Below are 13,851 nucleotides of genomic sequence, written 5' to 3'. Positions count from 1 at the left end.
CTTTTGAACTTTTCAATAACAGATGATTGAAATTTAAGGAGAGGAAGATGAACAAACACTTAGGGACATTGATCCAGAAGGTAGCTCTGTAGGGAGATTGGTTGATCTGTATGAAGATTCTTTTCTATTCCCATACTCTGGACGCATGTATACACACCTTACTCCAGCCAAAGTATTTTCCTTCTAACTTTGTCACTGTTCAAGTGTCCATCGACTTTGTTTTTTAAAGACATTATCTTTTACATATGTCAATGTCCCTGTCCCATCTGGTCTTAGTAGTATAGGAGTCTGTGTTCCATAAGTTGCTGAAGGAAGGCTGACTCTTTCTGAATTCATGCTAAGACCATTCTGAGGTATGGGGATTGCAGAGAGCAGCGTTGAGCAAGGCTGTGCATATGTGCATGCATACGTGTGTCTGTGTGTGTGTGTGTGCATGTGCATGTTGGTCTATCTCCTAATTTTATTTTTCTTATCTGAAAGTTAATCACTTTAAATTAATATGTCCCCAATTCTTTCTTTTCCCCAGCCTCAGGGTCTATAAAAACTGGCAATTTAAATGCAAGGCTAATGAGGCTTAATTCAGGCAACCTTGGGCTAGCTTGGAAGGCAAGGATAAAAAGAAATTCTTAAAGCAATACATTTTACGCTACTTGTTTTATAATACAAACTGCTTTGTGTTTGGAGTAAAAGAACTCTCTTTAATGGTCAGATTGTTTCTTGTCACTTTGGAAATATTGGTTAGATGATAGAAGGTCTCTACCAAACTAGATTTCACACAAATAGGACTCCTAGGTCCTTTGACAATATTTTTGTCTTGACACCTATCTGAAATCAGATCCTCTGAGGGGCAGCATCAGATCCTCTCTCCTCCATTCATGGTTCTATGAGGAGAGATTTTGCATAAGCACATGCCAAGAAACAGAGTTGAAAGGGTACAGAGCACCATAGTTATTGCCAAGTCTTTTCTTTCGCTAAATTTCTTTTTCTTTCTCATTTCTGTCCCAAATGATCTTTAACCTAGCAAATGTACCTCAGACTCACAAATTCACTGGTAGTGTGGCTTCAATAAAATTTTAAACCATTATTAGGATGTAAACCATATATAAGGAATAGTGGTGAAATTTTGGTCTTTAAAATTTGTTTGTAGCTTACATTTACTGCTAAGATGTGTCTAGCCTTATTTTTTCTTGGGTGAGTATGGAAATATCCCAAACTTAGAAAAATGCAGGAAGTATTATAATACCATATACCCTTCATCAAAAATAAATCAGAGCCGGGTGTGGTGGCGTACGTCTGAAATCCCAGCACTCGGGAGGCTGAGGCAGGAGGATAGTTGTGAGTTTGAGACCAGCCTGGGCTACAAAGTGAGTTCAAGGCCAGCCTGAGCTGCATAGTGAGACCTTGCCTCAAAAGACAAAAAAAAAAATCAGAGTTAACATTCATAATGTATTCTTCAAATTTTAAAAATTTTAATTGGCAAATAATAATTGTGTATATTTATGTGGTAGAATATGGAACGGTTAAACCAATCCAATTAACATGTCTATTACCTCACATATCTTTTGTGATGAGAACATTTAAACCTTTTAGCAATTCTGAAATATGCATTAACTCTAGTCACCATGCTTTGCAACATATCTCAGAATTTTATTTTTCTTATCTGAAAGTTAGTCACTTTTAATTAATATGCCCCCAATTCTTTCTTTTCCCCAGCCTCAGTTAACCACAATTCTATTCTCACTCAGTTCAAATTTTTAGATTCCACATATCAGGCAATCATGAAGTGTCTGTCTTTTTGCACCTAGTCTATTTCTCTTACGAATGCATCCCATCATGTATTGGATAGTATTCCATGGACTAGTATTCCATTGTGTATGTATATACAGTTTTATCAATAAGAAATAAGATCTCAGTGTAAACAAAAAATAGTTGAGCACCTACTCTGAGCCAGCCACTCTTCTTGGCACTTGGCATCACCTACAGGTGAGCAAAACAGATTAATCCTATTCTGAATAAACTTGCATTCATCTTAAATTATTTTAAACCTTTTGGAGGAGTAACAGTTACAGCCCATTCCTGCTGCTGCTTCTTTATGGAACTGACTCCCATTAGCACAGCAATCCTGTTTTCCCAGCCTTTCGCCGCTCTTCTGAGCGGAAGATATTTCTATTGTTAGTAAGTTTGAGGGAAGCAACTGTATCCGGGTATTTTCATCTTCAGCCAGGTGTGCCTGCGGTGATCACAGAGATGTTCTGTAACAACACAGCATTAACCACCCGACGAGAGGCTGCACCCGCAGAGGGGTCAGGACAGCGTGTCTCGGGGTCAACGCCACGTCAATTTTCATTGTGGAAAAGCCTAGTTTGTTGCACTCTTTTCACACCACTCAACATAGATTTTTTTTTATCAGAATAATGGTGATATTTTGATTTCTAGTTTCTCTATTCTTTGCTTGTGTGTTTGTTAGGATGTAAGGAAGAATCACTAGTAGGGAATTGCCAGACCTAGAATCTTTTCCTCTTCCATTCTTTCCACAGCGACAGCTTCCTAATGCTGATATACATCCTTCTGGTCTTTGTATTTTTTACCACATTTGTGTTTAACAATAGAGGTCAATATTATGTATTTTGAAAACTTTTATGTATTTATTTTTGTTAATACATGTCTGTAGTAGACAGTGATTACATTTATTTTGGAGAGTGTGTCCATGTTCATAACAGATCTTAATTTTTTTTGTCCCTTTCGTCTTCCATCCCTCCCACCTCCCTCTAATTTTTGTTCCCCTTTTCCATGTCCCACACGATGTATATCATTTTGAAGCCTGTTTTCTCTATGGAATTTTTAAGTTATTGAAGTCTGTCCATACTGGTCTGTATATAGCTAGTTTTGCTTCAAATTGTTTGATAATGTTGTAGCATATGAATACAATGAAAATGTTTGTGGTAGAACTTCTCTTGCTAGCCTTACATTTTTGCTCTAGTTTTACTTTATCTCCTGATGTGATGTGCCCAGCTTTGGCCCTTTACAACTGCTCCTTTTTCTGCTAAGTGTAGCACTCCGCTCACCCCCCACCTCTATCCCTAGTGTTTATTAATTAAATGCAATGTTTAGAAGTCAACCCAGACATTTCTTCCTACACGATGTCTTCTCAGGTCTTCATCACGCCTTCCTTTTCCCAGAATGTTACAATAATCCCTATTTCAAAGATAAGACCTGAATTTTAATGAGTTTTGCAAACTTGTTTGAGTGCTATACCATGGAAAATATTCATGAGGTATAACTTATACATTTTTTGCATTAAATCACAGAAAAATTGAACTACTTTTTTCCATTGTAGAGCTGTTTCTCCAAAGCTAGATTAGAAAACTAATTGTTAATGAAGCCAAATGTGCATTTCATATTTCTACTTTTACCTTTGTACTGACTAACCTCTGATTAGAATAGAAAATGCCTATTGTTAAAAAATTGGTGGTGATATCAGTGCTTGAGGACAAATGAGATCTGTCGTTTTTGAATTAGCAAGTAGACAACCTCCTTTTTAAAATCAGGGTCATTGCTTTGCAAATGCATCTTCTTCATTTATTGTGATGACTATATTCTAGCTTAAATTGTTTATGATGAGACTTTATACTATAGCTTATAGTTTGAGTACTATGAGTTCTTACTGAAGGTCTTTGCTAGTAAGTCTTTGCTAAAAAGTATTCAATATCTTCTGCTTTCAGCAATGATTTCCAGAATTAGTAGAAGAATTAATGTGTTTTTAACATACAGCAAATGTAGTAAATTCAGTTCTGAGGAATACAGTCTCTATACATAGCTCAGGAAAGTTGTTTTGTTTTATTATTCTTTTATTCAGGAAAGAGATGTTTTGTTTCTGATGCACAAGGTGTTTTGTGGGTAACACTCATTAGAGCTAATTGGAGTAAGATGCAAAAATCTCTCCTGCTCTGTGAACAGTACAGGCTCAATAATGTTTCCAGGAGGAATACTCTGAAACCTTCATAAAACATTTATTTTAGTTGGGTAGAAAAAAAAGGAAAGGAAAAACCTCCTTTAATAAAACATTTGGCCTTATTACACTACGCTGTTTTAGAATTTTATTTATTCAAGCATTGCATGCAATAGATTTGCATTGTAGGTACATTTTGCACAGAATGAGAGTGTGCCAAAGCCCCGTGTTATAAAAGAAGATAGTGTCCCACATACCAAGAGTGAAGATTTCGGGGGCAACTTGCCTAATTTCTCACTGTCCTAGGTTTGTATGCAAATCTTTTGTAGTTTGGGCTTAAGCTATTGGTCCTAATACGATAAAGAAACAGAGAAAGCTTACATTTATTTAACTTTCAGAGTTAGAGGTTTGTAAAACTATTAAATAAAAATTTATGATGGGGAAGATAATTTTAAAAAACTACTTGAAGGATAACTGTGCCCTAAATTTATTTTGTAGTATTCTCTTGCTGTGGTTGAATACTAAATCTTACAACTTAGTTGAAATTTTACAGATATTTTAGAATTTTATAAAAGAACGCTAAAACACTATATATATAATATATAATACTTTATGAAAAATCAAGTAAAATGCAATTTTCTTTTAAAAAATCACAATAGGAAAATAATCTATTAATATACCTTATGAAATTAATAATTTTATAAATTCTAGCAAAATATTACTTCTACTCAGCCTTTTAAAAAGATTGCTGACATTCTGACAGTCTTTAAAATGTGGAGTGGTATATAGCTAATGTTTATATACTTGAGTAAAATATGTCATTCTTCTTGAGGAAATGTTAGAATGTTGAACATCTATGTTCTCCACAAGTAAATAACACATTATATGGCTACATTATGACCAGATTATATCTATTAGTTACTGCTGTGCACCATGTAAATCTCTAGATACCCCTGGGAAATGAGAAAACCATTTCAGACTTCAATAACTAACAATCAGTTATTGCTCTGGGCAATAATAAAGCTGAATGCAAATTACCTAAAGTGAAGTTAGCAGTGTAACAAATGAAATACAGATTTTTTTTTCCCCCTGTCTCCTAAAATAAATGTAGCATCTCCTCACCCCACACTTCTGTGTATTCCAATAGGGTCTTCCAAACAGTGCATTGTCTGAACAGTCTATCTGAGATTTGAAACATGTGATTAAAACCTATAAGCTAATTTGAATGATATCATTTATGTTTGGTGCTGAAAATCATCAACAATGATAAACACCACAAGTAGCAAAAATATCAAACCCAGAAGACCCACAAAACTGCAACATATAAAATACTTACTGAAAAGATTCACTAGATGCTTGTATATTTGCAAATACTAAAGTTTTCTAGTGAAAATATTAAAGCTTTTTTCATATTCTCTGTTCATAGAGTAGAATAGACAGTATGAAAAATGATAAAAATCACCTTCCAAGTTCACTACAATGGGTTTGCATATGTATCATTACACCACATTATTAATTGTTTACTGAAATGAATATTAAAAAGAAAGAAGTGGTTCACAATAGAGGCTAGTTTACACATTTCACTCTTAGAATTGCATTTTTCTGTAACATTATTTATCCAAAATTGATTTCTAACTCATTATTTGCATATATTTCTTATTTGTCACAACAGAATGCAATTATACTGAAACAGATTTCCCAGTAGAAAGTTGATCCTGCTGTTTCACATTTTGTTTAACCATTTTTTAATGTATAATTGTAGTCTGTGTTTTGGCATAAACCTCTCCTGAAACAGTAGATTTTCTGGCAATTTGGCTGTTAGCATACATGTGATGGTGAATATAGCCTTTCATTAGCTCTGTATTCAAATACCAGTGCCAAAGTATTTTTCATGTTCTTTACTCACTTCTGTTTATAATAAATCCTTGGAAGCTTGAAGCTGACATCTGTTTTCTGAAGTAATCTTTTCTCTTTCCTCTGTATGGGTACATACTGACTTATCATTGTGCGGTTGTTTATTAGAGTTGGGCTGTTAACAATTATTACTTTTTAAAAATGGATTGTTTTGTAGGGAAAAACATAGGACAACTGCATGAATAATGTTACCAAAGGATATGTAAAAATTGGCACCTACAAAAATTGACAGCATCTGCTTAACCACATATTTATATTCTGTAGTTTTATTGTATGTTCAGTAATTTGAGGGAAGTTTCTATTTCACAGGGTACACTATTTAAAGATAAAATGCTTGTACCAGAATAAAACCACTATTTAATATGTCCAAAAACTCTATTTTAATTCCTCTGTTTCATTTAGATTGATCCTTTTCTTTCTTTTCTTCCCAAATTTCCATCCTTGTCCTTCTTTGCATTAGCAATTATTGACCACATACTCTATCTTAAGTCTGGGAGTCATGCTCACTGATTATCAGAAGCTTACCATCTGATAAGGAAGAGAGATGCATAAACAGACAATGGCAATTACTTTTAATTGGTTGAGAATCAAGTCAAATAGTCAACGTGTTATTTAATAAACCTTTGTGAAATAAGCATATTTACCATTAACTAAAAATTTTAGAATACTGAAGAGATTGAGTATTGCCCTCCTCTCTAATCTCAGTGGAGTAATTCTCGTAACATTACAATCTTAAAATATTTTTGCATGCCCTGGATGATTTTTTTCAATTAATTAAGTTAGGGGCTGGGGATTTAACTCAGTGGCATAGCGCCTACCTGGCAAGCGCAAGGTCATGAGTTCGATTCCCGGTACCGGAGAAAAACCACACAAAAAAATTAATTAAATTTATTGGTACACTTTAGAGATATATAATGATTACAGTCATCATAGGGAATTTATACCTGTACAGGATACATCTTGGTTCTTCTTTTCTCATTCCCCTTTCCTCCCTTCAACCTCTCTTCCCTACTTGTTTACAAAAGACTTAGCAAAGCCAGTTTGGTTGGTTGCTCTTGTATAAGATGTTATATTCTGTAGACATTCCTTTCATTATGCGCATATGCACACACACAGATCTAATACATCAGTGCTTTTCAAATTTGGCATGCAGTAGAATCGCTTAGGTTACCTATAGAAACACAAGCCTACTGAGGCACTGTATACATTTTTTTCCTAATTCAGTAGATTTGGGCATATCTGCTAAGTTCTGAAGTGATGCTGGGGCAGCTGGGTAGAGAATTATAAACTTTGAGAACTGCTGCAGGATATAAGAAGGACTATTTTATATCTTTTGTCTGAGAGGGTTTAATAAAAAAAAAACAAATCTGACAAATGCTATTGGTACATCACATTATCAGGAAATGGCAAAATATGGTTCTTTTCTGTCTGTTTTGGTATCAGTGCATAATTACTGACAAGATTTGAAATAAGTCTAAATTTTGATTAAAATTAAGGAACTAAAAAAATAATTAAAGGCCAGGCAAGTGTTTCATTAATTTGCCTAGTTCCATTTTCCATAGACATTTCGGAGAGTGATACTATAGTGCATTGGGATACTCAAACACAGTAGAGAGTTTACTTTCCTGGAAAGACTGTACCCATCTGTGACTGCAACCAGTACTTCTCTCCCCATGTCATACATCCGTGAAATTTTGGAACTGGTACCTAATTTTGGACACAAAATTACTTTCTCTTCAAAGTCATTTTCTGTTTGTTTATTTGGACAGCACAGAGAAAAGACAGAGTGGTACTTATTTTTAATAGAAAAAGGAAATTTGAAAAAATCTTTGCCCTTTAACAAAAGTTTCTGGCATAAGATTTATAGAAATATGATTACCCAGTGTTGAGAATCCAAAATTAGCCCATGTTGCCTTGCTATCCATTTCTAATTCCCGTCTCATTTCCCCATTCACTTTAAATTTCTTGTCTTCATGGTGCAGTGCCAGACAGCTACTTCTTGGCTCCCCTACTTTCCCCCACGTTATGAATCATTCCTCTCCCTCCAACTCTTTATCATCCACTTGCTCTCAGGACTTCAGCGTTTGTGTGATTTTTGCTCTTGATGCATCTGAAGGGTAATAAAATAGACTTTAGATTCAGACTAGACTTGAACTTAATCCCTGCAATTAGTAATAGTGTTACTTAGGTCAATTTTTTGCAGCCTGTCTTCTCATTTGCTTCATCTGTAAAATAGGGTGAAGTCCCACTTCAGGTTTTGTGGTAATAGTTGAATCATAAAACATTTAAAAATATAGCCCAGGATTTGGCAGATATTAAGTGCTAACTGATGGCTTCCTTCCTCCTCTTCTCTTTTCATGAGTTTGGTCCCTACAAGACCTACACTGCTAGGACCTTCAGTCTCCCCTCCCCTCCACCACCTCTCTGACCGAGGGCGTTGGGCTAAAAATGCTGATATTGTTCTATGATGTCACTTTAAAAAAATAAACAAACTTTGTAAATAAGTGTTTAATCTTATCTTTGAATTCAACTTTAAATGTTACCCAAAATAGCAGCTTTTTTTTATTTACATCGATGTTAGTGAATTGTTTTTACTTATTAATTTTCTAGTTAAAGCAGGAAGTGTTATTTAGGCCCGTTTCCATTGCTTTAGATCAGGCAGTGCTGCCATTAGATGTGGACAGAGGGGTACCTAATATTAGAGAAGTCATCAGAAACAAATACACACTCACATTTTACTCAGCATTACATGGGCATCTATGATACTTGGAATTCTGCGCTCAGCAAAGGCACAGTGAGACAACTAACCTGAAATATACATCCTTGTATTTCATAAATTAGTGCAGTATTTTCAATAGTTACACATGGTGGCTAAGAGACACTTTATAATATTAAACAACATTACTAATAAATTTGCATATATGTGGGGTTCTGTGAAGTGTAGTATGGCTACTTTACATAAATGGGTGTTAAGTGAGACTTGCAAAGATTTTAGAGGATCTGAAAGCAGTAACTAAGATTTAATTACATTTTCAAAATTACTCCTTCCATTCTTTTTAAATAAAATTTTAATTTAAAAATTGATATGTTATATGTAATTTTGATTAACTTTTTTACTTTTAAAGAGAAAAATAACAAAATAACAACAAAGACAAATCAAAACAACACAAAAACGATAAAAACAATACAGAATTTCAAAAGAATATGATAGGAAATTAACAATGGTTGTTATATCACACATTGTTATACATTCAATAAAGTTGTTCAGATTACCAGATATAAGAATACAAGATTAATCAAACAATTAAAGAGAATAAAAATAAAACAAAACATTAGAAATGATACAGAACTTCACTAAACAAGATGGTAGGAATTCACCAGTGGTTGTTATATTGCATATTTTTGTCAAATTTGTTGTTCATATTAGCAGATATAATCATGCACAATTAACCAAAAATAAATTTAAGCGTTAACTGTTCCTCTCAATAAACCAATAGACATTAGCAGTACAATTATTCCAGTGATCCATATATATAATATATATATATATGTATGTATATATTACCTTCCTTCTTTCTTTTCTCCTTTCCCTCATCCCAGTTGTTCTTTCCCTTTGAGCAATTTCTTTTCCTTTCACAATATCTATTGTACCTTTCAGGTTTTATTTACTCTTTCAGGTTCTGACACTAGAGAGACAATATAATGTTTACACGTGAGTCTGTTTTATTTTACTTCAGATTATGATTGCTAGTTGCATCCATTTACCTACAAAAGCCTCAAGTTTATCTTTTTTATAGCTGCACAAGACTCCATTGTATAAAAATATCAGATCTTTTTTATCCATCCCTCAGTTCATGGGCATTGGCATTGTTTCCAAGATTTACCTGTGAGAAATTGTGCTGCTATAAATATGGCTGCACATATATCACTGTGGTATAATGTGTTCGGCTTTCCTGGAAGAATAGCCAGAAGGGGAATAGCTGGGTTAAGTGGGACTTCTAATCCTAATTCTGTGAGGAATCTCCACACTAATATCCACAGTGGTTCCACCAGTCTACACTCCCACCAGCAGTGGAGAAGTGTTCCTTTATCCCCACAATCCCTCCAGCATGTGTTATTGCTCAAATTCTTGATGATAACCATTCTTTCTGGAGTGAGATGGAATCTCAGTGCTGTTTTAATTTGCACTTCTTGAATGGCCAATGATGCTGAACATTTTCAATATATTTATTTGCCAGTTGTATTTCTTCATCTGAGAAGTGTGTATTCATCTCAAATGCCAATTTTTGGATTGGCCTTTGAATTTTGGGAGCCTGACTGTTTTTAAATTCTAGATACAATTTCTTGGTCTGAGGGACAGTTGGCTAAATTTTCTTCCCAATTCATAGGTTTTCTTTGTACCCTGTTGGTGATTTCTTTTGGTGTGCAAAAACTTTTTAGTAAGATGAGATCCCAGTTTTTGATTCTTCGAAGTATTTCCCATGCAGTTTGGTTTTTGTTCATGAACTCTCTGCGTATCCCCATGTCTTCAAGATTTCTACCTACTTTCTCTTCCAGTAGATTTAGCGTTTCTGTTTTAATATTCATATCTTTGATCCATTTTGATTTTAGTTTAATGCATGGTGACAGACATGGGTCTAATTTTAGTCTTTGTCATGTGGAAAGCCAGTTTTCAGCACTGTTTATTAAAGAGGCTATCTTTCTTGCAATGAACATATTTGGCCCATTTGCTGCAGATAAGGTGGGTGAGTGTGTTTATGGTTATGTCTGCATCTTCTAATCTGTCCCATTGATTCTCAATTCTGTTTCTTTGCCTGAATCATGCTGATTTTATCACAATAGCTTTGTAGCATAATTTCAAGTCAGGGATTCTATTACCTCCTGCCTTTCCTTTGTTGCCCAGGATTGCTTTTGCTATTCTAGGCCTCTTCTGGTTGCAGATGAATTTTAGGAATGTTTTTTCTAGGTCTATGAGGTATGCTAATGGTATTTTAATTGAGATTGCATTGAGTCTGTTCAACAATTTTGGGGGGTATGGCATTTTCACAGTGTTTGTTCTTCCCATCCACGAGCAAGGAATATCTTTCCATTTTCTGAAATCCTCTTCAATCTCTTTTTCAGGGAACTGTAATTTTCACTACATAGCTCTTTTACTTCCTTTGTTATATTGATTCCTAAGTGTTTAATTTTTTTTTTTTAGGTGCTATTATGAAAGGTATATTTTCCTGATTTCTCTCTCAGTGTGTTTGTTGTATGCGTATAGGAATCTTATTGATTTTTGAGTGTTGATTTTGTTTCTAGCTATGCTACTGAATTTGGTTATTAAATCTACAAACCCTAGGTCAAGTTTTTGGCATCTTCTTTTAGAGTATCATGTCATCTGCGAATAATGATAATTTCACTTCTTCCTTTTCTATCTTTATCCCCTTTATTTTTGTCTCTGTCTAATTGCTCTGGCTAATGTTTCCAGTGCTATATTGAATAGGAGTGCAGACAGTGGACATCCATGTCTTATTCCTGCTTTTAGAGTGAAAGTTTTCATTTTTGGTCCATTTATTATTATGTTGGCTGTTGGTTTTTCATAGATGGCTTTTATAAGAATGAAGTAAAGACCATCTTGTCTTATTTTCTGTAGGGTTTTTATCATGAATGAGTGTCAGATTTTTATCAAAAGCTTTTTCTGCATCTGTGGAGATGATCATGTGATATTTGTCCTTGGCTCTAATGATATGATGTATTACATTAAATGATTTTATATATTGATCCATCCCTGCATTCCTGGGATGAATCTTGCTTAGTCATGATGTATAATCTTTTGATGATTTGCTGCATTGTGTTTGCTGGTATTTTATTGAGTATCTTTTCATAGATGTTCTTCAGAGAGATTGGCCTGTAGTTTTCTTTTCTGGTTGGTTCTTTCTCTAGTTTTGGCATGAGGATAATACTTGCCTCCAGGAATGTATTTGGGAGTATTGCTTCCCTCTGTGTTTCTTTAAAGAGGTGAGAAGAATTGGTATTAAATCTTCTCTAAAGTTGTTATAGAATTCAGCTGTGAATCCTTCAGGACCTGGGCTTTTTTTTTGTTGGTAAGTTTTTTATTACATTACATTTTCAATTTCATTGGCTGATATTGGTTATTTTATTATTTTTATATCTTCTTGATTCAGCTTTGGTAATTCGTATGTATCTAGGAATCTGTCCATTTCTTCTGTATTTTCCATCTTATGAGATTTTCAAAGTAGGTATCAGTGATCTTCTCAATTTCTACAGGATCTGTAGTGATTTCACCCCTTTCATTCCCTATTGCATGGATTTGAGGTTTTTTCTTTTCGTTTTTTGATAAGGTTGGCTAGGGGTTTATCAACTTATTTATTCTTTCAAAGAACCAACTCTTTAATTCATTAATTCTTTGTTTTTTTTTTTTTTTTTTTTTTTTTTTTGTTTGTTTGTTTGTTTTGTTTTTTTCTCCGGTACCGGGAACCAAACTCACGACCTTGCGCTTGCCAGGCAGGCGCTTTGCCACTGAGCTAAATCCCCAGGCCCTCATTAATTCTTTGTATTGTTTTCTTAGTCTTCACTGTAGTAATTTCTGCTCGGTCTTTATAATTTCCTCCCTGCTTTGGGTTTTGGGCTTGACTTGCTCTTCTTTTACTAGAAGGCTGAGGTGCAGCGTATCGTTGTTTACTTGTGCTCATTCTGTTTTTCTGATGTGTGAATTCACCACTATAGATTTCCCTCTTAGGACTGCTTCACTGTATCCCACAGGGTCAGGAAAATTGTATCTGCATTTTTGTTTGATTGTAAATATTGTTTAATTTCATCTGTGAGCCATTGGTTGTTCAGAATGCTGGTATTTAATGTCCCTGTGTTTATGGAGTTTTTGTGATTTCTTTTGTCAATAATTTCCAATTTCATTGCACTATGGTCTAATAGTATGCATGGGATAATTTCAATGCTTTGCATTTACTTAAGCGTGTTCTATTGGCTAATATATGGTCTATTTTAGAGAACATCTCATGTGCTGCTGAGAAGAATGTGTATTATGATGTTGTTGGGTGGAACACTCTGTAAAGGTCATGTGTTCACAAGTTTGTTGTAGTTCTGTTATTTCTTTGCTGGTATTTTGTCTAGTTGATCTATCTCTTTGTGCCAATGGGGTGTTAAAGTCCCCTGTTACGATTGTGTTACTGCTTATTTCATTTTTCATGTCTGTTAAAATTTGTCTCATATAGTTGGATGCTCCTATATTTGGTGCATAGATATTTATGATTGTTATCTCTTCCCCTTGAAGTCTTCCCTTAACAAGTATTTAACGACCCTCTTTATCTCTTTTGATCAGTTTTGGTTTAAAGTTCACATTGTTGGCAAACAAATTAGCTGCACCTGTTTGTTTCAGGGTTCTTGTTGCATGGAGTATTGTTTTCCATCCTTTGATTTTCAATCTATGAATTTCCTTTTGAGTTAAATGTGTTTCTTGTATACAGCATATTGTTGGATTTTGTTTCTTGGTCTACTCTGCCAGTCTGCTTATTTTGGTTGGTGCACTGAGACCATTGACACTGATGATTATAATTGATATGTATTGGCTTATCTTTGTCATATTGGCAATCACCACTATAAATATCTATTTCCTGCTGTTGCTTCCTAATTTTTCCCTCTATTTAATTGCTTGCTTTGCTTGGTAGTTCCTTTCTATTGTTGTTCTTGAAATTGTGGTGATTTTTATCTCTTTCCAGAACATCTTTTAGTACTCTTTGTAGGGTTGGTTTCACTCTCATGAATTTCTTCAATTGTTCTTTGTTATGGAAGCATTTTATTTCTCTATTAATTTTGAAAGATAGTTGCAGAGGGTACATAAATCTGGGTTGGAAGTTGTTTTCTTTCAGGACTTGAAATACTTCACTAATTGTGTTGAGAAATCTGCCATGATTTTCATGGGCTTTCCTTTATAGGAGATCCGTTTCTTTTCTCTTACAGTTTTTAATATT

The sequence above is a fragment of the Chinchilla lanigera genome, unplaced genomic scaffold (assembly GCF_000276665.1).
Source record: "Chinchilla lanigera isolate Chin_1 unplaced genomic scaffold, ChiLan1.0 scaffold00016, whole genome shotgun sequence".
Lineage (NCBI taxonomy): Eukaryota > Metazoa > Chordata > Mammalia > Rodentia > Chinchillidae > Chinchilla > Chinchilla lanigera.
Note: the sequence above shows the minus strand (reverse complement) of the source record.